This window comes from Schistocerca serialis, unplaced genomic scaffold (assembly GCF_023864345.2).
Source record: "Schistocerca serialis cubense isolate TAMUIC-IGC-003099 unplaced genomic scaffold, iqSchSeri2.2 HiC_scaffold_900, whole genome shotgun sequence".
In the NCBI taxonomy this organism is placed as follows: domain Eukaryota; kingdom Metazoa; phylum Arthropoda; class Insecta; order Orthoptera; family Acrididae; genus Schistocerca; species Schistocerca serialis.
Window position 1 is genome coordinate 1 of NW_026048519.1, and position 23,664 is coordinate 23,664.

The 23,664-nt window shown below is 54.0% G+C and overlaps 10 non-coding genes across 10 annotated transcripts; all 10 read left to right on the forward strand.

Moving 5' to 3' along the window:
- Positions 1 to 635: 635 nt before the first annotated feature.
- Positions 636 to 754, forward strand: LOC126452573 (5S ribosomal RNA). The gene has a single exon (XR_007584687.1). It is a non-coding gene; the product is annotated as a 5S ribosomal RNA (ribosomal RNA).
- Positions 755 to 3,041: 2,287 nt separating this feature from the next.
- Positions 3,042 to 3,160, forward strand: LOC126452578 (5S ribosomal RNA). The gene has a single exon (XR_007584692.1). It is a non-coding gene; the product is annotated as a 5S ribosomal RNA (ribosomal RNA).
- Positions 3,161 to 5,445: 2,285 nt separating this feature from the next.
- LOC126452577 (5S ribosomal RNA) lies at positions 5,446 to 5,564 on the forward strand. Its single transcript, XR_007584691.1, has one exon. It is a non-coding gene; the product is annotated as a 5S ribosomal RNA (ribosomal RNA).
- Positions 5,565 to 7,201: 1,637 nt separating this feature from the next.
- Positions 7,202 to 7,320, forward strand: LOC126452585 (5S ribosomal RNA). The gene has a single exon (XR_007584693.1). It is a non-coding gene; the product is annotated as a 5S ribosomal RNA (ribosomal RNA).
- Positions 7,321 to 8,879: 1,559 nt separating this feature from the next.
- On the forward strand, positions 8,880 to 8,998 carry LOC126452598 (5S ribosomal RNA). The gene has a single exon (XR_007584694.1). It is a non-coding gene; the product is annotated as a 5S ribosomal RNA (ribosomal RNA).
- A 1,077-nt stretch (positions 8,999 to 10,075) lies between these two features.
- On the forward strand, positions 10,076 to 10,194 carry LOC126452600 (5S ribosomal RNA). Its single transcript, XR_007584695.1, has one exon. It is a non-coding gene; the product is annotated as a 5S ribosomal RNA (ribosomal RNA).
- A 1,559-nt stretch (positions 10,195 to 11,753) lies between these two features.
- LOC126452601 (5S ribosomal RNA) lies at positions 11,754 to 11,872 on the forward strand. Its single transcript, XR_007584696.1, has one exon. It is a non-coding gene; the product is annotated as a 5S ribosomal RNA (ribosomal RNA).
- Positions 11,873 to 13,511: 1,639 nt separating this feature from the next.
- On the forward strand, positions 13,512 to 13,630 carry LOC126452574 (5S ribosomal RNA). The gene has a single exon (XR_007584688.1). It is a non-coding gene; the product is annotated as a 5S ribosomal RNA (ribosomal RNA).
- Positions 13,631 to 15,189: 1,559 nt separating this feature from the next.
- LOC126452575 (5S ribosomal RNA) lies at positions 15,190 to 15,308 on the forward strand. The gene has a single exon (XR_007584689.1). It is a non-coding gene; the product is annotated as a 5S ribosomal RNA (ribosomal RNA).
- A 1,077-nt stretch (positions 15,309 to 16,385) lies between these two features.
- LOC126452576 (5S ribosomal RNA) lies at positions 16,386 to 16,504 on the forward strand. Its single transcript, XR_007584690.1, has one exon. It is a non-coding gene; the product is annotated as a 5S ribosomal RNA (ribosomal RNA).
- The last annotated feature ends 7,160 nt before the right edge of the window (positions 16,505 to 23,664 follow it).

The following is a 23,664-nucleotide window of genomic DNA, read 5'->3' on the forward strand; positions in this document are numbered from 1 at the left end:
AAACTGCGATTGTGTGTGTTGGGAGAAGAGGCAGAGGCGTCTTCTGTCGTGCGGCTACAGTATAAGGGCGCCAACGGCCATACCATGTTGAAATACACGGTTCTCGTCCGATCACCGAAGTTAAGCAACATCGGGCCCGGTAACGGCGTCTCGGACACGCCCGTTAGGCCCACGGCCGTCTCGCAGATGTTTCTCTTGCTTGTGCTGTCATATGGGCCACGACCCCGAGCGGCAGCGAGCGGCAGTCGAGCAAAGTCGGGACAAGTCGGGACGGAAGAGGACAGTGTGCGAATGCACTGCACGGATCACGCAAATATGTGGATGCGAAGCGCGCCGCGCGGCGTGTGTCAGGTGAGGAAGCTGCCGGGGGCGCTCTCCAGCAGGACACTGCTACACCCCGCACAGCCCCCCGCCGGATAACGGCTGTCTCACGCAAGTGGCGGCGCGGCGCGGCGCGCCCGCCAGTTCGGCAGACGCCTCTGAGACGCCGGACGCGCACACACGCGCCGCCTTCGAGGCTCCAGCTGTTGCGGAAGGACGTGCTCTGCGTCAAATGTGTCACCGAAAACTGCGATTGTGTGTGTTGGGAGAAGAGGGCAGAGGCGTCTTCTGTCGTGCGGCTACAGTATAAGGGCGCCAACGGCCATACCATGTTGAATACACCGGTTCTCGTCCGATCACCGAAGTTAAGCAACATCGGGCCCGGTTAGTACTTGGATGGGTGACCGCCTGGGAACACCGGGTGCTGTTGGCTCCCCTTCGTTTTCTCCTTTTTACGCCGCTATCCCTGCCAGCCCTCTTTTCATACTACCTTTCTTTTGTTCAAACGTGCATCCTTACGCGTTTTAAACGTGCTAGGAATGCCTTGAAAATAACGAAACACTACGAATCGACAGATGTGATGTGAAAGAAGTCAGGGCCACCTACTGTTCCGTAGCAGTGCAACTCTCCACAAAAAAAAAAAATAAAAAAAAAAAAATATTAAACGACTGTAATAAACATAAGATTCGATATTAATTGCCTCTGTTCGAAGAAGAATGTGCCAAGGAAGATTTCTTAAAAGTGCCTGAAGATGACAAAACAGTATGAACCGACAGATATGTTCTGAAATACGTCAGGGCTTATTGTTTTGCAGCAGTGTACGACTGCAAACTTGTAAACAAAAGTGTATCTTTCGTCGCTAGAAGAGATGGATGCTTTGGCGACCCTCCTGTGTCTTGTGTCCGTGTTTTCGCACCTTTGCACAGGTCTACTGGCCGCAAACGGCGTCTCGGACACGCCCGTTAGGCCCACGGCCGTCTCGCAGATGTTTCTCTTGCTTGTGCTGTCATATGGGCCACGACCCGAGCGGCAGCGAGCGGCAGTCGAGCAAAGTCGGGACAAGTCGGGACGGAAGGGGAGAGGTGCGAATGCACTGCACAGATCACGCAAATACCTGGACGCGAGCCGCGCGCGTGTGTCAGGTGAGTGAGGAAGATGCCGGGGGCGCCCTCCAGCAGGACAACTGCTACACCCCGCACAGCCCCCCGCCGGATAACGGGAACAAGATGCGTCGCCCCGCGAGTGTCGGACGCCGCACGCACCAAGCGAAACGAATGACAGGCGGCGCACCGAGCAGCCGCGTGTCTCACGCAAGTGGCGGCGCGGCGCGGCGCGCCCGCCAGTTCGGCAGACGCCTCTGAGACGCCGGACGCGCACAACGCGCCGCCTTCGAGGCTCCAGCTGTTGCGGAAGGACGTGCTCTGCGTCAAATGTGTCACCGAAAACTGCGATTGTGTGTGTTGGGAGAAGAGGCAGAGGCGTCTTCTGTCGTGCGGCTACAGTATAAGGGCGCCAACGGCCATACCATGTTGAATACACCGGTTCTCGTCCGATCACCGAAGTTAAGCAACATCGGGCCCGTAACGGCGTCTCGGACACGCCCGTTAGGCCCACGGCCGTCTCGCAGATGTTTCTCTTGCTTGTGCTGTCATATGGGCCACGACCCGAGCGGCAGCGAGCGGCAGTCGAGCAAAGTCGGGACAAGTCGGGACGGAAGGGGAGAGGTGCGATGCACTGCACAGATCACGCAAATACCTGGACGCGAGCCGCGCGGCGTGTGTCAGGTGAGTGAGGAAGATGCCGGGGGCGCCCCTCCAGCAGGACACTGCTACACCCCCGCACAGCCCCCCGCCGGATAACGGGAACAAGATGCGTCGCCCGCGAGTGTCGGACGCCGCACGCACCAAGCGAAACGAATGACAGGCGGCGCACCGAGCAGCCGCGTGTCTCACGCAAGTGGCGGCGCGGCGCGGCGCGCCCGCCAGTTCGGCAGACGCCTCTGAGACGCCGGACGCGCACAACGCGCCGCCTTCGAGGCTCCAGCTGTTGCGGAAGGACGTGCTCTGCGTCAAATGTGTCACCGAAAACTGCGATTGTGTGTGTTGGGAGAAGAGGCAGAGGCGTCTTCTGTCGTGCGGCTACAGTATAAGGGCGCCAACGGCCATACCATGTTGAATACACCGGTTCTCGTCCGATCACCGAAGTTAAGCAACATCGGGCCCGGTAACGGCGTCTCGGACACGCCCGTTAGGCCCACGGCCGTCTCGCAGATGTTTCTCTTGCTTGTGCTGTCATATGGGCCCACGACCCGAGCGGCAGCGAGCGGCAGTCGAGCAAAGTCGGGACAAGTCGGGACGGAAGAGGACAGGTGCGAATGCACTGCACGGATCACGCAAATATGTGGATGCGAAGCGCGCCGCGCGGCGTGTGTCAGGTGAGGAAGCTGCCGGGGGCGCTCTCCAGCAGGACACTGCTACACCCCGCACAGCCCCCCCCGCCGGATAACGGCTGTCCTCACGCAAGTGGCGGCGCGGCGCGGCGCCGCCCGCCAGTTCGGCAGACGCCTCTGAGACGCCGGACGCGCACAACGCGCCGCCTTCGAGGCTCCAGCTGTTGCGGAAGGACGTGCTCTGCGTCAAATGTGTCACCGAAAACTGCGATTGTGTGTGTTGGGAGAAGAGGCAGAGGCGTCTTCTGTCGTGCGGCTACAGTATAAGGGCGCCAACGGCCATTACCATGTTGAATACACCGGTTCTCGTCCGATCACCGAAGTTAAGCAACATCGGCCCGGTTAGTACTTGGATGGGTGACCGCCTGGGAACACCGGGTGCTGTTGGCTCCCCTTCGTTTTCTCCTTTTTACGCCGCTATCCCTGCCAGCCCTCTTTTCATACTACCTTTCTTTTGTTCAAACGTGCATCCTTAAGCGTTTTAAACGTGCTAGGAATGCCTTGAAAATAACGAAACACTACGAATCGACAGATGTGATGTGAAAGAAGTCAGGGCCACCTACTGTTCCGTAGCAGTGCAACTCTCCACAAAAAAAAAAATAAAAAAAAAAAATATTAAACGACTGTAATAAACATAAGATTCGATATTAATTGCCTCTGTTCGAAGAAGAATGTGCCAAGGAAGATTTCTTAAAGTGCCTGAAGATGACAAAACAGTATGAACCGACAGATATGTTCTGAAATACGTCAGGGCTTATTGTTTTGCAGCAGTGTACGACTGCAAACTTGTAAACAAAAGTGTATCTTTCGTCGCTAGAAGAGATGGATGCTTTGGCGACCCTCCTGTGTCTTGTGTCCGTGTTTTCGCACCTTTGCACAGGTCTACTGGCCGCAAACGGCGTCTCGGACACGCCCGTTAGGCCCACGGCCGTCTCGCAGATGTTTCTCTTGCTTGTGCTGTCATATGGGCCACGACCCGAGCGGCAGCGAGCGGCAGTCGAGCAAAGTCGGGACAAGTCGGGACGGAAGGGGAGAGGTGCGAATGCACTGCACAGATCACGCAAAATACCTGGACGCGAGCCGCGCGGCGTGTGTCAGGTGAGTGAGGAAGATGCCGGGGGCGCCCTCCAGCAGGACACTGCTACACCCCGCACAGCCCCCCCGCGGATAACGGGAACAAGATGCGTCGCCCGCGAGTGTCGGACGCCCGCACGCACCAAAGCGAAACGAATGACAGGCGGCGCACCGAGCAGCCGCGTGTCTCACGCAAGTGGCGGCGCGGCGCGGCGCGCCCGCCAGTTCGGCAGACGCCTCTGAGACGCCGGACGCGCACAACGCGCCGCCCTTCGAGGCTCAGCTGTTGCGGAAGGACGTGCTCTGCGTCAAATGTGTCACCGAAAACTGCGATTGTGTGTGTTGGAGAAGAGGCAGAGGCGTCTTCTGTCGTGCGGCTACAGTATAAGGGCGCCAACGGCCATACCATGTTGAATACACCGGTTCTCGTCCGATCACCGAAGTTAAGCAACATCGGGCCCGGTAACGGCGTCTCGGACACGCCCGTTAGGCCCACGGCCGTCTCGCAGATGTTTCTCTTGCTTGTGCTGTCATATGGGCCACGACCCGAGCGGCAGCGAGCGGCAAGTCGAGCAAAGTCGGGACAAGTCGGGACGGAAGGGGAGAGGTGCGAATGCACTGCACAGATCACGCAAATACCTGGACGCGAGCCGCGCGGCGTGTGTCAGGTGAGTGAGGGAAGATGCCGGGGGCGCCCTCCAGCAGGACACTGCTACACCCCGCACAGCCCCCCGCCGGATAACGGGAACAAGATGCGTCGCCCGCGAGTGTCGGACGCCGCACGCACCAAGCGAAACGAATGACAGGCGGCGCACCGAGCAGCCGCGTGTCTCACGCAAGTGGCGGCGCGGCCGCGGCGCGCCCGCCAGTTCGGCAGACGCCTCTGAGACGCCGGACGCGCACAACGCGCCGCCTTCGAGGCTCCAGCTGTTGCGGAAGGACGTGCTCTGCGTCAAATGTGTCACCGAAAACTGCGATTGTGTGTGTTGGGGAGAAGAGGCAGAGGCGTCTTCTGTCGTGCGGCTACAGTATAAGGGCGCCAACGGCCATACCATGTTGAATACACCGGTTCTCGTCCGATCACCGAAGTTAAGCAACATCGGGGCCCGGTAACGGCGTCTCGGACACGCCCGTTAGGCCCACGGCCGTCTCGCAGATGTTTCTCTTGCTTGTGCTGTCATATGGGCCACGACCCGAGCGGCAGCGAGCGGCAGTCGAGCAAAGTCGGGACAAGTCGGGACGGAAGAGGACAGGTGCGAATGCACTGCACGGATCACGCAAATATGTGGATGCGAAGCGCGCCGCGCGGCGTGTGTCAGGTGAGGAAGCTGCCGGGGGCGCTCTCCCAGCAGGACACTGCTACACCCCGCACAGCCCCCCGCCGGATAACGGCTGTCTCACGCAAGTGGCGGCGCGGCGCGGCGCGCCCGCCAGTTCGGCAGACGCCTCTGAGACGCCGGACGCGCACAACGCGCCGCCTTCGAGGCTCCAGCTGTTGCGGAAGGACGTGCTCTGCGTCAAATGTGTCACGAAAACTGCGATTGTGTGTGTTGGGAGAAGAGGCAGAGGCGTCTTCTGTCGTGCGGCTACAGTATAAGGGCGCCAACGGCCATACCATGTTGAATACACCGGTTCTCGTCCGATCACCGAAGTTAAGCAACATTCGGGCCCGGTTAGTACTTGGATGGGTGACCGCCTGGAACACCGGGTGCTGTTGGCTCCCCTTCGTTTTCTCCTTTTTACGCCGCTATCCCTGCCAGCCCTCTTTTCATACTACCTTTCTTTTGTTCAAACGTGCATCCTTAAGCGTTTTAAACGTGCTAGGAATGCCTTGAAAATAACGAAACACTACGAATCGACAGATGTGATGTGAAAGAAGTCAGGGCCACCTACTGTTCCGTAGCAGTGCAACTCTCCACAAAAAAAAAAATAAAAAAAAAAAAATATTAAACGACTGTAATAAACATAAGATTCGATATTAATTGCCTCTGTTCGAAGAAGAATGTGCCAAGGAAGATTTCTTAAAAGTGCCTGAAGATGACAAAACAGTATGAACCGACAGATATGTTCTGAAATACGTCAGGGCTTATTGTTTTGCAGCAGTGTACGACTGCAAACTTGTAAACAAAAGTGTATCTTTCGTCGCTAGAAGAGATGGATGCTTTGGCGACCCTCCTGTGTCTTGTGTCCGTGTTTTCGCACCTTTGCACAGGTCTACTGGCCGCAAACGGCGTCTCGGACACGCCCGTTAGGCCCACGGCCGTCTCGCAGATGTTTCTCTTGCTTGTGCTGTCATATGGGCCACGACCCGAGCGGCAGCGAGCGGCAGTCGAGCAAAGTCGGGACAAGTCGGGACGGAAGGGGAGAGGTGCGAATGCACTGCACAGATCACGCAAATACCTGGACGCGAGCCGCGCGGCGTGTGTCAGGTGAGTGAGGAAGATGCCGGGGGCGCCCTCCAGCAGGACACTGCTACACCCCGCACAGCCCCCCGCCGGATAACGGGAACAAGATGCGTCGCCCGCGAGTGTCGGACGCCGCACGCACCAAGCGAAACGAATGACAGGCGGCGCACCGAGCAGCCGCGTGTCTCACGCAAGTGGCGGCGCGGCGCGGCGCGCCCGCCAGTTCGGCAGACGCCTCTGAGACGCCGGACGCGCACAACGCGCCGCCTTCGAGGCTCCAGCTGTTGCGGAAGGACGTGCTCTGCGTCAAATGTGTCACCGAAACTGCGATTGTGTGTGTTGGGAGAAGAGGCAGAGGCGTCTTCTGTCGTGCGGCTACAGTATAAGGGCGCCAACGGCCATACCATGTTGAATACACCGGTTCTCGTCCGATCACCGAAGTTAAGCAACATCGGGCCCGGTAACGGCGTCTCGGACACGCCCGTTAGGCCCACGGCCGTCTCGCAGATGTTTCTCTTGCTTGTGCTGTCATATGGGCCACGACCCGAGCGGCAGCGAGCGGCAGTCGAGCAAAGTCGGGACAAGTCGGGACGGAAGAGGACAGGTGCGAATGCACTGCACGGATCACGCAAATATGTGGATGCGAAGCGCGCCGCGCGGCGTGTGTCAGGTGAGGAAGCTGCCGGGGGCGCTCTCCAGCAGGACACTGCTACACCCCGCACAGCCCCCCGCCGGATAACGGCTGTCTCACGCAAGTGGCGGCGCGGCGCGGCGCGCCCGCCAGTTCGGCAGACGCCTCTGAGACGCCGGACGCGCACAACGCGCCGCCTTCGAGGCTCCAGCTGTTGCGGAAGGACGTGCTCTGCGTCAAATGTGTCACCGAAAACTGCGATTGTGTGTGTTGGGAGAAGAGGCAGAGGCGTCTTCTGTCGTGCGGCTACAGTATAAGGGCGCCAACGGCCATACCATGTTGAATACACCGGTTCTCGTCCGATCACCGAAGTTAAGCAACATCGGGCCCGGTTAGTACTTGGATGGGTGACCGCCTGGGAACACCGGGTGCTGTTGGCTCCCCTTCGTTTTCTCCTTTTTACGCCGCTATCCCTGCCAGCCCTCTTTTCATACTACCTTTCTTTTGTTCAAACGTGCATCCTTAAGCGTTTTAAACGTGCTAGGAATGCCTTGAAAATAACGAAACACTACGAATCGACAGATGTGATGTGAAAGAAGTCAGGGCCACCTACTGTTCCGTAGCAGTGCAACTCTCCACAAAAAAAAAAAATAAAAAAAAAAAAATATTAAACGACTGTAATAAACATAAGATTCGATATTAATTGCCTCTGTTCGAAGAAGAATGTGCCAAGGAAGATTTCTTAAAAGTGCCTGAAGATGACAAAACAGTATGAACCGACAGATATGTTCTGAAATACGTCAGGGCTTATTGTTTTGCAGCAGTGTACGACTGCAAACTTGTAAACAAAAGTGTATCTTTCGTCGCTAGAAGAGATGGATGCTTTGGCGACCCTCCTGTGTCTTGTGTCCGTGTTTTCGCACCTTTGCACAGGTCTACTGGCCGCAAACGGCGTCTCGGACACGCCCGTTAGGCCCACGGCCGTCTCGCAGATGTTTCTCTTGCTTGTGCTGTCATATGGGCCACGACCCGAGCGGCAGCGAGCGGCAGTCGAGCAAAGTCGGGACAAGTCGGGACGGAAGAGGACAGGTGCGAATGCACTGCACGGATCACGCAAATATGTGGATGCGAAGCGCGCCGCGCGGCGTGTGTCAGGTGAGGAAGCTGCCGGGGGCGCTCTCCAGCAGGACACTGCTACACCCCGCACAGCCCCCCGCCGGATAACGGCTGTCTCACGCAAGTGGCGGCGCGGCGCGGCGCGCCCGCCAGTTCGGCAGACGCCTCTGAGACGCCGGACGCGCACAACGCGCCGCCTTCGAGGCTCCAGCTGTTGCGGAAGGACGTGCTCTGCGTCAAATGTGTCACCGAAAACTGCGATTGTGTGTGTTGGGAGAAGAGGCAGAGGCGTCTTCTGTCGTGCGGCTACAGTATAAGGGCGCCAACGGCCATACCATGTTGAATACACCGGTTCTCGTCCGATCACCGAAGTTAAGCAACATCGGGCCCGGTAACGGCGTCTCGGACACGCCCGTTAGGCCCACGGCCGTCTCGCAGATGTTTCTCTTGCTTGTGCTGTCATATGGGCCACGACCCGAGCGGCAGCGAGCGGCAGTCGAGCAAAGTCGGGACAAGTCGGGACGGAAGAGGACAGGTGCGAATGCACTGCACGGATCACGCAAATATGTGGATGCGAAGCGCGCCGCGCGGCGTGTGTCAGGTGAGGAAGCTGCCGGGGGCGCTCTCCAGCAGGACACTGCTACACCCCGCACAGCCCCCCGCCGGATAACGGCTGTCTCACGCAAGTGGCGGCGCGGCGCGGCGCGCCCGCCAGTTCGGCAGACGCCTCTGAGACGCCGGACGCGCACAACGCGCCGCCTTCGAGGCTCCAGCTGTTGCGGAAGGACGTGCTCTGCGTCAAATGTGTCACCGAAAACTGCGATTGTGTGTGTTGGGAGAAGAGGCAGAGGCGTCTTCTGTCGTGCGGCTACAGTATAAGGGCGCCAACGGCCATACCATGTTGAATACACCGGTTCTCGTCCGATCACCGAAGTTAAGCAACATCGGGCCCGGTTAGTACTTGGATGGGTGACCGCCTGGGAACACCGGGTGCTGTTGGCTCCCCTTCGTTTTCTCCTTTTTACGCCGCTATCCCTGCCAGCCCTCTTTTCATACTACCTTTCTTTTGTTCAAACGTGCATCCTTAAGCGTTTTAAACGTGCTAGGAATGCCTTGAAAATAACGAAACACTACGAATCGACAGATGTGATGTGAAAGAAGTCAGGGCCACCTACTGTTCCGTAGCAGTGCAACTCTCCACAAAAAAAAAAAATAAAAAAAAAAAAATATTAAACGACTGTAATAAACATAAGATTCGATATTAATTGCCTCTGTTCGAAGAAGAATGTGCCAAGGAAGATTTCTTAAAAGTGCCTGAAGATGACAAAACAGTATGAACCGACAGATATGTTCTGAAATACGTCAGGGCTTATTGTTTTGCAGCAGTGTACGACTGCAAACTTGTAAACAAAAGTGTATCTTTCGTCGCTAGAAGAGATGGATGCTTTGGCGACCCTCCTGTGTCTTGTGTCCGTGTTTTCGCACCTTTGCACAGGTCTACTGGCCGCAAACGGCGTCTCGGACACGCCCGTTAGGCCCACGGCCGTCTCGCAGATGTTTCTCTTGCTTGTGCTGTCATATGGGCCACGACCCGAGCGGCAGCGAGCGGCAGTCGAGCAAAGTCGGGACAAGTCGGGACGGAAGGGGAGAGGTGCGAATGCACTGCACAGATCACGCAAATACCTGGACGCGAGCCGCGCGGCGTGTGTCAGGTGAGTGAGGAAGATGCCGGGGGCGCCCTCCAGCAGGACACTGCTACACCCCGCACAGCCCCCCGCCGGATAACGGGAACAAGATGCGTCGCCCGCGAGTGTCGGACGCCGCACGCACCAAGCGAAACGAATGACAGGCGGCGCACCGAGCAGCCGCGTGTCTCACGCAAGTGGCGGCGCGGCGCGGCGCGCCCGCCAGTTCGGCAGACGCCTCTGAGACGCCGGACGCGCACAACGCGCCGCCTTCGAGGCTCCAGCTGTTGCGGAAGGACGTGCTCTGCGTCAAATGTGTCACCGAAAACTGCGATTGTGTGTGTTGGGAGAAGAGGCAGAGGCGTCTTCTGTCGTGCGGCTACAGTATAAGGGCGCCAACGGCCATACCATGTTGAATACACCGGTTCTCGTCCGATCACCGAAGTTAAGCAACATCGGGCCCGGTTAGTACTTGGATGGGTGACCGCCTGGGAACACCGGGTGCTGTTGGCTCCCCTTCGTTTTCTCCTTTTTACGCCGCTATCCCTGCCAGCCCTCTTTTCATACTACCTTTCTTTTGTTCAAACGTGCATCCTTAAGCGTTTTAAACGTGCTAGGAATGCCTTGAAAATAACGAAACACTACGAATCGACAGATGTGATGTGAAAGAAGTCAGGGCCACCTACTGTTCCGTAGCAGTGCAACTCTCCACAAAAAAAAAAAATAAAAAAAAAAAAATATTAAACGACTGTAATAAACATAAGATTCGATATTAATTGCCTCTGTTCGAAGAAGAATGTGCCAAGGAAGATTTCTTAAAAGTGCCTGAAGATGACAAAACAGTATGAACCGACAGATATGTTCTGAAATACGTCAGGGCTTATTGTTTTGCAGCAGTGTACGACTGCAAACTTGTAAACAAAAGTGTATCTTTCGTCGCTAGAAGAGATGGATGCTTTGGCGACCCTCCTGTGTCTTGTGTCCGTGTTTTCGCACCTTTGCACAGGTCTACTGGCCGCAAACGGCGTCTCGGACACGCCCGTTAGGCCCACGGCCGTCTCGCAGATGTTTCTCTTGCTTGTGCTGTCATATGGGCCACGACCCGAGCGGCAGCGAGCGGCAGTCGAGCAAAGTCGGGACAAGTCGGGACGGAAGAGGACAGGTGCGAATGCACTGCACGGATCACGCAAATATGTGGATGCGAAGCGCGCCGCGCGGCGTGTGTCAGGTGAGGAAGCTGCCGGGGGCGCTCTCCAGCAGGACACTGCTACACCCCGCACAGCCCCCCGCCGGATAACGGCTGTCTCACGCAAGTGGCGGCGCGGCGCGGCGCGCCCGCCAGTTCGGCAGACGCCTCTGAGACGCCGGACGCGCACAACGCGCCGCCTTCGAGGCTCCAGCTGTTGCGGAAGGACGTGCTCTGCGTCAAATGTGTCACCGAAAACTGCGATTGTGTGTGTTGGGAGAAGAGGCAGAGGCGTCTTCTGTCGTGCGGCTACAGTATAAGGGCGCCAACGGCCATACCATGTTGAATACACCGGTTCTCGTCCGATCACCGAAGTTAAGCAACATCGGGCCCGGTAACGGCGTCTCGGACACGCCCGTTAGGCCCACGGCCGTCTCGCAGATGTTTCTCTTGCTTGTGCTGTCATATGGGCCACGACCCGAGCGGCAGCGAGCGGCAGTCGAGCAAAGTCGGGACAAGTCGGGACGGAAGAGGACAGGTGCGAATGCACTGCACGGATCACGCAAATATGTGGATGCGAAGCGCGCCGCGCGGCGTGTGTCAGGTGAGGAAGCTGCCGGGGGCGCTCTCCAGCAGGACACTGCTACACCCCGCACAGCCCCCCGCCGGATAACGGCTGTCTCACGCAAGTGGCGGCGCGGCGCGGCGCGCCCGCCAGTTCGGCAGACGCCTCTGAGACGCCGGACGCGCACAACGCGCCGCCTTCGAGGCTCCAGCTGTTGCGGAAGGACGTGCTCTGCGTCAAATGTGTCACCGAAAACTGCGATTGTGTGTGTTGGGAGAAGAGGCAGAGGCGTCTTCTGTCGTGCGGCTACAGTATAAGGGCGCCAACGGCCATACCATGTTGAATACACCGGTTCTCGTCCGATCACCGAAGTTAAGCAACATCGGGCCCGGTTAGTACTTGGATGGGTGACCGCCTGGGAACACCGGGTGCTGTTGGCTCCCCTTCGTTTTCTCCTTTTTACGCCGCTATCCCTGCCAGCCCTCTTTTCATACTACCTTTCTTTTGTTCAAACGTGCATCCTTAAGCGTTTTAAACGTGCTAGGAATGCCTTGAAAATAACGAAACACTACGAATCGACAGATGTGATGTGAAAGAAGTCAGGGCCACCTACTGTTCCGTAGCAGTGCAACTCTCCACAAAAAAAAAAAATAAAAAAAAAAAAATATTAAACGACTGTAATAAACATAAGATTCGATATTAATTGCCTCTGTTCGAAGAAGAATGTGCCAAGGAAGATTTCTTAAAAGTGCCTGAAGATGACAAAACAGTATGAACCGACAGATATGTTCTGAAATACGTCAGGGCTTATTGTTTTGCAGCAGTGTACGACTGCAAACTTGTAAACAAAAGTGTATCTTTCGTCGCTAGAAGAGATGGATGCTTTGGCGACCCTCCTGTGTCTTGTGTCCGTGTTTTCGCACCTTTGCACAGGTCTACTGGCCGCAAACGGCGTCTCGGACACGCCCGTTAGGCCCACGGCCGTCTCGCAGATGTTTCTCTTGCTTGTGCTGTCATATGGGCCACGACCCGAGCGGCAGCGAGCGGCAGTCGAGCAAAGTCGGGACAAGTCGGGACGGAAGGGGAGAGGTGCGAATGCACTGCACAGATCACGCAAATACCTGGACGCGAGCCGCGCGGCGTGTGTCAGGTGAGTGAGGAAGATGCCGGGGGCGCCCTCCAGCAGGACACTGCTACACCCCGCACAGCCCCCCGCCGGATAACGGGAACAAGATGCGTCGCCCGCGAGTGTCGGACGCCGCACGCACCAAGCGAAACGAATGACAGGCGGCGCACCGAGCAGCCGCGTGTCTCACGCAAGTGGCGGCGCGGCGCGGCGCGCCCGCCAGTTCGGCAGACGCCTCTGAGACGCCGGACGCGCACAACGCGCCGCCTTCGAGGCTCCAGCTGTTGCGGAAGGACGTGCTCTGCGTCAAATGTGTCACCGAAAACTGCGATTGTGTGTGTTGGGAGAAGAGGCAGAGGCGTCTTCTGTCGTGCGGCTACAGTATAAGGGCGCCAACGGCCATACCATGTTGAATACACCGGTTCTCGTCCGATCACCGAAGTTAAGCAACATCGGGCCCGGTAACGGCGTCTCGGACACGCCCGTTAGGCCCACGGCCGTCTCGCAGATGTTTCTCTTGCTTGTGCTGTCATATGGGCCACGACCCGAGCGGCAGCGAGCGGCAGTCGAGCAAAGTCGGGACAAGTCGGGACGGAAGAGGACAGGTGCGAATGCACTGCACGGATCACGCAAATATGTGGATGCGAAGCGCGCCGCGCGGCGTGTGTCAGGTGAGGAAGCTGCCGGGGGCGCTCTCCAGCAGGACACTGCTACACCCCGCACAGCCCCCCGCCGGATAACGGCTGTCTCACGCAAGTGGCGGCGCGGCGCGGCGCGCCCGCCAGTTCGGCAGACGCCTCTGAGACGCCGGACGCGCACAACGCGCCGCCTTCGAGGCTCCAGCTGTTGCGGAAGGACGTGCTCTGCGTCAAATGTGTCACCGAAAACTGCGATTGTGTGTGTTGGGAGAAGAGGCAGAGGCGTCTTCTGTCGTGCGGCTACAGTATAAGGGCGCCAACGGCCATACCATGTTGAATACACCGGTTCTCGTCCGATCACCGAAGTTAAGCAACATCGGGCCCGGTTAGTACTTGGATGGGTGACCGCCTGGGAACACCGGGTGCTGTTGGCTCCCCTTCGTTTTCTCCTTTTTACGCCGCTATCCCTGCCAGCCCTCTTTTCATACTACCTTTCTTTTGTTCAAACGTGCATCCTTAAGCGTTTTAAACGTGCTAGGAATGCCTTGAAAATAACGAAACACTACGAATCGACAGATGTGATGTGAAAGAAGTCAGGGCCACCTACTGTTCCGTAGCAGTGCAACTCTCCACAAAAAAAAAAAATAAAAAAAAAAAAATATTAAACGACTGTAATAAACATAAGATTCGATATTAATTGCCTCTGTTCGAAGAAGAATGTGCCAAGGAAGATTTCTTAAAAGTGCCTGAAGATGACAAAACAGTATGAACCGACAGATATGTTCTGAAATACGTCAGGGCTTATTGTTTTGCAGCAGTGTACGACTGCAAACTTGTAAACAAAAGTGTATCTTTCGTCGCTAGAAGAGATGGATGCTTTGGCGACCCTCCTGTGTCTTGTGTCCGTGTTTTCGCACCTTTGCACAGGTCTACTGGCCGCAAACGGCGTCTCGGACACGCCCGTTAGGCCCACGGCCGTCTCGCAGATGTTTCTCTTGCTTGTGCTGTCATATGGGCCACGACCCGAGCGGCAGCGAGCGGCAGTCGAGCAAAGTCGGGACAAGTCGGGACGGAAGAGGACAGGTGCGAATGCACTGCACGGATCACGCAAATATGTGGATGCGAAGCGCGCCGCGCGGCGTGTGTCAGGTGAGGAAGCTGCCGGGGGCGCTCTCCAGCAGGACACTGCTACACCCCGCACAGCCCCCCGCCGGATAACGGCTGTCTCACGCAAGTGGCGGCGCGGCGCGGCGCGCCCGCCAGTTCGGCAGACGCCTCTGAGACGCCGGACGCGCACAACGCGCCGCCTTCGAGGCTCCAGCTGTTGCGGAAGGACGTGCTCTGCGTCAAATGTGTCACCGAAAACTGCGATTGTGTGTGTTGGGAGAAGAGGCAGAGGCGTCTTCTGTCGTGCGGCTACAGTATAAGGGCGCCAACGGCCATACCATGTTGAATACACCGGTTCTCGTCCGATCACCGAAGTTAAGCAACATCGGGCCCGGTAACGGCGTCTCGGACACGCCCGTTAGGCCCACGGCCGTCTCGCAGATGTTTCTCTTGCTTGTGCTGTCATATGGGCCACGACCCGAGCGGCAGCGAGCGGCAGTCGAGCAAAGTCGGGACAAGTCGGGACGGAAGAGGACAGGTGCGAATGCACTGCACGGATCACGCAAATATGTGGATGCGAAGCGCGCCGCGCGGCGTGTGTCAGGTGAGGAAGCTGCCGGGGGCGCTCTCCAGCAGGACACTGCTACACCCCGCACAGCCCCCCGCCGGATAACGGCTGTCTCACGCAAGTGGCGGCGCGGCGCGGCGCGCCCGCCAGTTCGGCAGACGCCTCTGAGACGCCGGACGCGCACAACGCGCCGCCTTCGAGGCTCCAGCTGTTGCGGAAGGACGTGCTCTGCGTCAAATGTGTCACCGAAAACTGCGATTGTGTGTGTTGGGAGAAGAGGCAGAGGCGTCTTCTGTCGTGCGGCTACAGTATAAGGGCGCCAACGGCCATACCATGTTGAATACACCGGTTCTCGTCCGATCACCGAAGTTAAGCAACATCGGGCCCGGTTAGTACTTGGATGGGTGACCGCCTGGGAACACCGGGTGCTGTTGGCTCCCCTTCGTTTTCTCCTTTTTACGCCGCTATCCCTGCCAGCCCTCTTTTCATACTACCTTTCTTTTGTTCAAACGTGCATCCTTAAGCGTTTTAAACGTGCTAGGAATGCCTTGAAAATAACGAAACACTACGAATCGACAGATGTGATGTGAAAGAAGTCAGGGCCACCTACTGTTCCGTAGCAGTGCAACTCTCCACAAAAAAAAAAAATAAAAAAAAAAAAATATTAAACGACTGTAATAAACATAAGATTCGATATTAATTGCCTCTGTTCGAAGAAGAATGTGCCAAGGAAGATTTCTTAAAAGTGCCTGAAGATGACAAAACAGTATGAACCGACAGATATGTTCTGAAATACGTCAGGGCTTATTGTTTTGCAGCAGTGTACGACTGCAAACTTGTAAACAAAAGTGTATCTTTCGTCGCTAGAAGAGATGGATGCTTTGGCGACCCTCCTGTGTCTTGTGTCCGTGTTTTCGCACCTTTGCACAGGTCTACTGGCCGCAAACGGCGTCTCGGACACGCCCGTTAGGCCCACGGCCGTCTCGCAGATGTTTCTCTTGCTTGTGCTGTCATATGGGCCACGACCCGAGCGGCAGCGAGCGGCAGTCGAGCAAAGTCGGGACAAGTCGGGACGGAAGGGGAGAGGTGCGAATGCACTGCACAGATCACGCAAATACCTGGACGCGAGCCGCGCGGCGTGTGTCAGGTGAGTGAGGAAGATGCCGGGGGCGCCCTCCAGCAGGACACTGCTACACCCCGCACAGCCCCCCGCCGGATAACGGGAACAAGATGCGTCGCCCGCGAGTGTCGGACGCCGCACGCACCAAGCGAAACGAATGACAGGCGGCGCACCGAGCAGCCGCGTGTCTCACGCAAGTGGCGGCGCGGCGCGGCGCGCCCGCCAGTTCGGCAGACGCCTCTGAGACGCCGGACGCGCACAACGCGCCGCCTTCGAGGCTCCAGCTGTTGCGGAAGGACGTGCTCTGCGTCAAATGTGTCACCGAAAACTGCGATTGTGTGTGTTGGGAGAAGAGGCAGAGGCGTCTTCTGTCGTGCGGCTACAGTATAAGGGCGCCAACGGCCATACCATGTTGAATACACCGGTTCTCGTCCGATCACCGAAGTTAAGCAACATCGGGCCCGGTTAGTACTTGGATGGGTGACCGCCTGGGAACACCGGGTGCTGTTGGCTCCCCTTCGTTTTCTCCTTTTTACGCCGCTATCCCTGCCAGCCCTCTTTTCATACTACCTTTCTTTTGTTCAAACGTGCATCCTTAAGCGTTTTAAACGTGCTAGGAATGCCTTGAAAATAACGAAACACTACGAATCGACAGATGTGATGTGAAAGAAGTCAGGGCCACCTACTGTTTCGTAGCAGTGCAAAACTCCACCGAAAAAAAAAAAAAAAAAAAAAATGAAAATAAACATAAGATACGATATTAATGGCCTCAGTTCGAAGAAGAATGCGCCAAGGACGATTTCTTAAAAGCGCCTGAAGGTAACAAAACAGTATGAACCGACAGATATGTTCTGAAATACGTCAGGGCTTGTTGTTTTGCAGCAGTGTACGACTCCAAACTTGTAAACAAAAATGTATCTTTCGCCGCTAGAAGAGATAGACGCTTTGGCGACCCTCCTGTGTCTTGTGTCCGTGTTTTCGCACCTTTGCACACGTCTACTGGCCGCAAACGGCGTCTCGGACACGCCCGTTAGGCCCACGGCCGTCTCGCAGATGTTTCTCTTGCTTGTGCTGTCATATGGGCCACGACCCGAGCGGCAGCGAGCGGCAGTCGAGCAAAGTCGGGACAAGTCGGGACGGAAGGGGAGAGGTGCGAATGCACTGCACAGATCACGCAAATACCTGGACGCGAGCCGCGCGGCGTGTGTCAGGTGAGTGAGGAAGATGCCGGGGGCGCCCTCCAGCAGGACACTGCTACACCCCGCACAGCCCCCCGCCGGATAACGGGAACAAGATGCGTCGCCCGCGAGTGTCGGACGCCGCACGCACCAAGCGAAACGAATGACAGGCGGCGCACCGAGCAGCCGCGTGTCTCACGCAAGTGGCGGCGCGGCGCGGCGCGCCCGCCAGTTCGGCAGACGCCTCTGAGACGCCGGACGCGCACAACGCGCCGCCTTCGAGGCTCCAGCTGTTGCGGAAGGACGTGCTCTGCGTCAAATGTGTCACCGAAAACTGCGATTGTGTGTGTTGGGAGAAGAGGCAGAGGCGTCTTCTGTCGTGCAGCTACAGTATAAGGGCGCCAACGGCCATACCATGTTGAATACACGGCTAGCGGCCGCTCTGTTGGCATCGCCGCGTTGCGTTCCGCTGTCGAGTTTCTCATTTTCGCGCGTTTTTTGCGTAGTTGTTAAGTAACGGTTAGAAAATGGAAAACGTAAACAGATCGAACACATTGAACGTTATTTTCGACAAGGAAGCTGTACGCCCTACGGCATACGAGGCTCACGACTGGATTATTGACGAACTCGGTCTTACCGACACCGAAACGTACGGAGTCCAGTGGGACTTTATTACCGGAACCCTGTTTATGAAATTCAATGATCCGGAAATGTGCGAAAAGATCGTACAGGAAAACGGTGGAAAACGCAAGTTTAAATATCGTGACGGAAACGTTTGCGACGTGACCGTGTGCCACGCGGGTTATGGTATTCGTCAAGTTCGTATTTTCAATCTTCCTTTCGAAATACCGACCCAAATGATTGCTCGTGGTCTCATGCCGTATGGGAATGTGCTTTCAGTGACGAATGAGAAATGGGGTAGTGGTTTCCGACTACAAGTTTACAACGGAGTAAGAAGTGTTCTTATTGAACTGAAACAGCACATCCCGTCTTTTCTAGTCATAGGCGGCTACAGGGCCTTTATATCGTACAATGGACAGCCACAGACGTGCTCGTACTGCAATGCAACCGATCATTTTCGACAAAATTGTCCGAACAGACGCCGCCCTGTGCAGCTCCCGCTCGGCGGTGATAGCGCACAAACGCAGAAAAACTCGTATGCGTCTGTAACGTTGGGTGTTGCTCCGATTCGACCCTCGTCACTCCCTGTGACAGAGGCTGCGTGCGAATCGGCAGCGACCCCGGCAAACACGGACAATGTCATGGACGTAACAGAAATTGATGAAAAAGCCGTCATTCCAGAAACTTCTCTCCGCAATAATGCGACAAACATTACGGTCGTGGCTGACGTTCACCCAGAGCCGCCAAAAAGTGACGATACTGAATCAGAAATTTTTCCGACCAACACGCAAAATTCAGAGAGTGGACGCAGCCCTGCTGCTGTCCCCTCAGAAAAGCGTGTTTCTCGTAAAGACCCCAGTCCATCCCCGAGTAGGAGATCGGTGAGCCATTCACCGAATAAATCTTCGAAAAGGAAACATAGACGCGGCCGTGGAAACGGAATCTCGGATGCAACTTCTAAATCCGATCAACAATGCCCTGTGACAGTCGTCCCTGTTGCGTCGCATGAAACAGAAGCAGATCGCCGGCGCGATGCAACTGTTCGACATCTAAGGGAATTTCTAAATAAGCAAGAGAAAGAAATCAGCGTACAACCGCTCGTAACTGAGGCTGTATTATCAGCGCCAATTAAAAGAAAGGCAGAGGAAATGCACGAGTGTCGTGCTCGGCACACAGCCCACGTCCCGACGGATGACATTCGTGCCGTCCATGCCATGCAAATCGATTCGCCACATATGCACGTACCGATGGAAACCAACAATGATCCCTCCTCCTCAGATCAACAACGCAGTGCTGTTTGGTCCGAGGATGTTTGAGTATAAACTCGGTTGAAAATTAGTTGCAATACGCCTCACATACAAAAACAGGCCATTCCCAGAATGAAATTATCTCCATTTATACCCTGTCTCCCGTGGCTAATGTTTCTCTGTTTCTTTCTCCACTTCCAATGCCTGCCTGTTATACGCAAATAAAAGATTTATCTATTCTTACCTTAAATATAAACGGGATTTCTGCAGTGCACAAAATTTTATCCCTAGTCGATTTTGTACATTACAGTCGTTTTGACGTAATATTCCTTCAGGAAGTTACCGCAAACATCCTCAATAACATAAATGGATATGATGTCATTTATAACATTAACAATAATATAAAATGCGGTACCGCGATTTTATACAAAAATTCCCTAGAGCCAGACAATGTCCAAATGTTGCCAAGCGGACGCGCAATTGCGTGCAATATACAAAGCATGAGATTTATCAATATTTACGCCCCCTCAGGGACAGATAATAGACGAATGCGCGCAGCATTTTTCAACCACGAGATAGTTCCCTTGTTTGATACCACACGTCCAATAATTCTCGGCGGCGATTTTAACTGTGTAACAGACCCATCCGACCAGCACCCTACGGCCACTATGTGTCCTGAATTAGTGAAACTGTTGACCGCCAAAGATCTGCGAGACACGTGGCGTCTCCTCCACCCACATACAACGCAGTATACGCACATATACAATAGTGGAGCAAGCAGAATAGACCGTATATACGTCTCTCAACAGATTGCAAACAACCTAAATAGTGTAGACATCATCCCTGTCGCGTTTAGCGACCACTGCGGTTATGTTGCTGCCATCCACCTACAGCGTACAAATGAAACACCTACTCCCAGGTTGTGGAAGCTTAATACGAAACATCTTGCCGCGTCAGACTTCCGCTCGAAAATGCAATCTGTATGGCAGCTTTGCCTCCAGAAAGAGAAAAACTACAGCTCAGCACTAGAGTGGTGGACTTTCTACGCAAAGCCGCAAATTAGGATGATTGCTCAATGTTATAGCCAGGAGGTATCTTTCTGGACGCAGCGCACAACAGAATTTTACCAACAATGCCTCAAAGACGCGTTAAACGCCCCTGTCGGACCAAATGAAAATCTCCGCCTTCGCTTAAATCGTATTAAGGCAAAGATTCTACGTATACATAACGAAAAGGCAAAAGGAATTTTGGTCCGAAGTCGCGCCTTGTGCGCTCTGGACGACGAAGAACCGTCGTCCTATCATCTCGCGCGTGAAAAAACACGGGCAAGGCGTAAACATGTAGAATCGATAACGACTGCGTCAGGCGAGCGCCTTACGCGGAAAACAGACATTCTCCAACATATTACAGCCCATTACACGGACTTATTTCGAGACGTTGCGACAGACGACGCAGCGCTAAATTATTTGTTACGCGACCTGCAGACTGACATTTCGAACGCGGACCGAGAACAGTTGATAGCAGAGGTGACGGTACAGAACACAAAACCTATTGTACAATCGTGCTGTAAAGGAAAGTCGCCGGGACCTGATGGCCTGCCAACCGAATTCTATCAGGTCTATTGGGACATCTTTGGGCCAAAACTCACCGACATAGTAAATGAAGTAATTCGTGGCACCGATATTCCCGCAAAATTCCTGGAAGGTCGAGTTGTGCTCGTCCCAAAAACGCAACATACATGTCGTGTCCAAGATTTCCGACCCATCACATTACTCAATACTGACTACAAAATAGTTGCAAGGTGCCTTGCAGCAAAGATGAAGCCAGTCATGAACAAAGCTATCAGCTCTTACCAAACGTGCGGAGTAACACACCACAATATTTTCCACGCAGCGTCCTTATACCGAGACATAGTAGCTCACACGGCAATCCATAAATTATCGACAGCTATTCTATCCATTGACTTTGCGAACGCTTTCGATCGCATAAGCCACAAATACTTGCTACAGGTCATGACAAAAATGGGATTCGGCCGAGAATTTATCAAAATTATTGAAAATATTCTGACGGGAGCAAGATCAATAGTCACATTAAACGGATGGCAAACTAAACCGATCCCTATTTGCCGCTCTGTCAGGCAAGGATGTCCGCTGTCAATGTTCTTATTCGTGATCGCCATAGACCCGCTTCTCAGAACAATAGGCAGGACGTCAAAAGGAGTACAAATACACAATGCTTCCTTTAAATGTGTGGCATACGCAGATGACGTAGGCGCTTTCATTGACCACACAGCAGACATAGACTCGATACGCGCCTCCCTTCATCAGTATGAAAGTGCGTCTGGAGCAGCGATAAATACTATTAAAACTGTTCTACTTCCTCTGGGTCTGCTAGCCACCGATATTGTCCGCCCATGGTACAGAATAGTGAGAGACCATCAAGTATTGGGTCTAGACATAACTGCGTGCCCACAGCATATGCAAGCACGAAATTGGAGAAGAATCCTCAACTCCATCAAGGGCCTCTGCAAATGCCACGCAACCCGGCACCTTAACTTGCACCAGAAAGTCAAACTAATCAATTCCTTTATTCTCTCCAAGGCGTGGTATATGGCGCAGTTGCTTAGCGTGCCAAAACAAATAGGACGCGCTATATCTCAGGCAGTATACTGGTTACTCTGGCGCCACGAAATTTTTAAAGTGCGAGCAGCAGTTTGTGTCTTGGACCCGTCACATGGAGGACTCGGGCTAGTAGACTTCAGTCGCAAATGCGCAGCGTTGCTCGTCAACCGCACCGCTGAAATGCAGACCGGCTTTCCCGATGGATCGACAGCATCCCTGCTAGAAATCTATCGGCCAGAATCTGAAAGCGCCCCAGTATCGGTGGCCAACATTCCTTACCGTATGTCCTTTGTACGAGACTATATTCTAAACAAAAGCTACGTCCTCCGCACGGCCACGAATCCACACAGGACAGCACGGCAACTATATACTGAATTGATGGGACAACCCCCCCCTAGTAAATTGGAAGTCCGCTTACCTACTGTTAACTGGAAGCAGGTGTGGTCAAATGTTAATAGCAGTATTCTGCCGTCCGATGTGTCTGCGTTATGGTATAAACTAGTCAACAACACACTGCCCACCAATCAGCGTCTAGCCGATATTCAGCTTCTTGCCTCCCCCAACTGTAGCAGATGTGGCATGCCTGACACCAGAGAACACCGCCTGCAATGCCAATCTGTTTCCGATGCGTGGAGGACTTGCCAGATAATGGTGGCTCTCATCACGCGAACTACTCCGGCGCACGTCTCAGTTGACAGTGTCATTGTACCTGATTTCAAATATTTCCCGCGGCCAAAACACAATACTGCTGTGTGGTTGTTGGGCCACACTGTTTACGCCCTCATTGACCGGCAAATTCACGATGGACTCACCTTTTTGACTCATATTTGGGACCAATATTGTAAGATCAAAAATAGTAATAAACACAAAGAATATTTTGCTAATTTCTTATCTTCTGCATTGCATCATGCGTATGCGAAACAACTGTAAGATGATTCCGAGCCCCTTTTATTTGTATCAATGGTCTTTCAGTCTCGCCATTGAGCTTTGATGATACGCACACTGACCTTATTTGCGTCTTACGTGCAGTTTTATCAAAATTAAGTTTAGATATATTGTTAGTGTTAGCTGGTGAAACACAACCAGTCTCCATTCATTTGTCTATCTTTGTCATGTGCCAGCCTGTAAACTAGTATACGTAAGACTATTTTTCGAAAAAAGTAATAAAATGGACAAAGTTACAGAAAGAGAGTAACTGAGTAATAGGATGAGGTTCCAGTTTTATACATTGTTAAAAAAAAAAAAACAAAAGATAAAAAAAATAAAAAAAATAGAAAAAAATAATAAAACAAAAAAAAAAGTAAAAAAAAAAAAAACAAAAAAATAAATAAAAAAACAAAAAATAAATAAAAAATAAAAAAAAACAAAATAAAAAAAAAAAAAAAAAAAATACACCGGTTCTCGTCCGATCACCGAAGTTAAGCAACATCGGGCCCGGTTAGTACTTGGATGGGTGACCGCCTGGGAACACCGGGTGCTGTTGGCTCCCCTTCATTTTCTACCTTTTACGCCGCTATCCCTGCAAGCCCTCTTTTCATACTACCTTTCTTTTGTGACAAACGTGCTTCCTTAAGCATTTTAAACGCGCTAGGAATGCCCTGAAAATAACGAAACACTACGAATCGACAGATGTGATCTGAAGTAAGTCAGGGTCACCTACTGTTCCGTAGCAGTGCAACTCTCCACAAAAAAAAAAAAATAAAAAAAAAAAAAATATTAAACGACTGTAATAAACATAAGATTCGATATTAATTGCCTCTGTTCGAAGAAGAATGTGCCAAGGAAGATTTCTTAAAAGTGCCTGAAGATGACAAAACAGTATGAACCGACAGATATGTTCTGAAATACGTCAGGGCTTATTGTTTTGCAGCAGTGTACGACTGCAAACTTGTAAACAAAAGTGTATCTTTCGTCGCTAGAAGAGATGGATGCTTTGGCGACCCTCCTGTGTCTTGTGCCCCTGTTTTCGCACCTTTGCACAGGTCTACTGGCCGCAAACGGCGTCT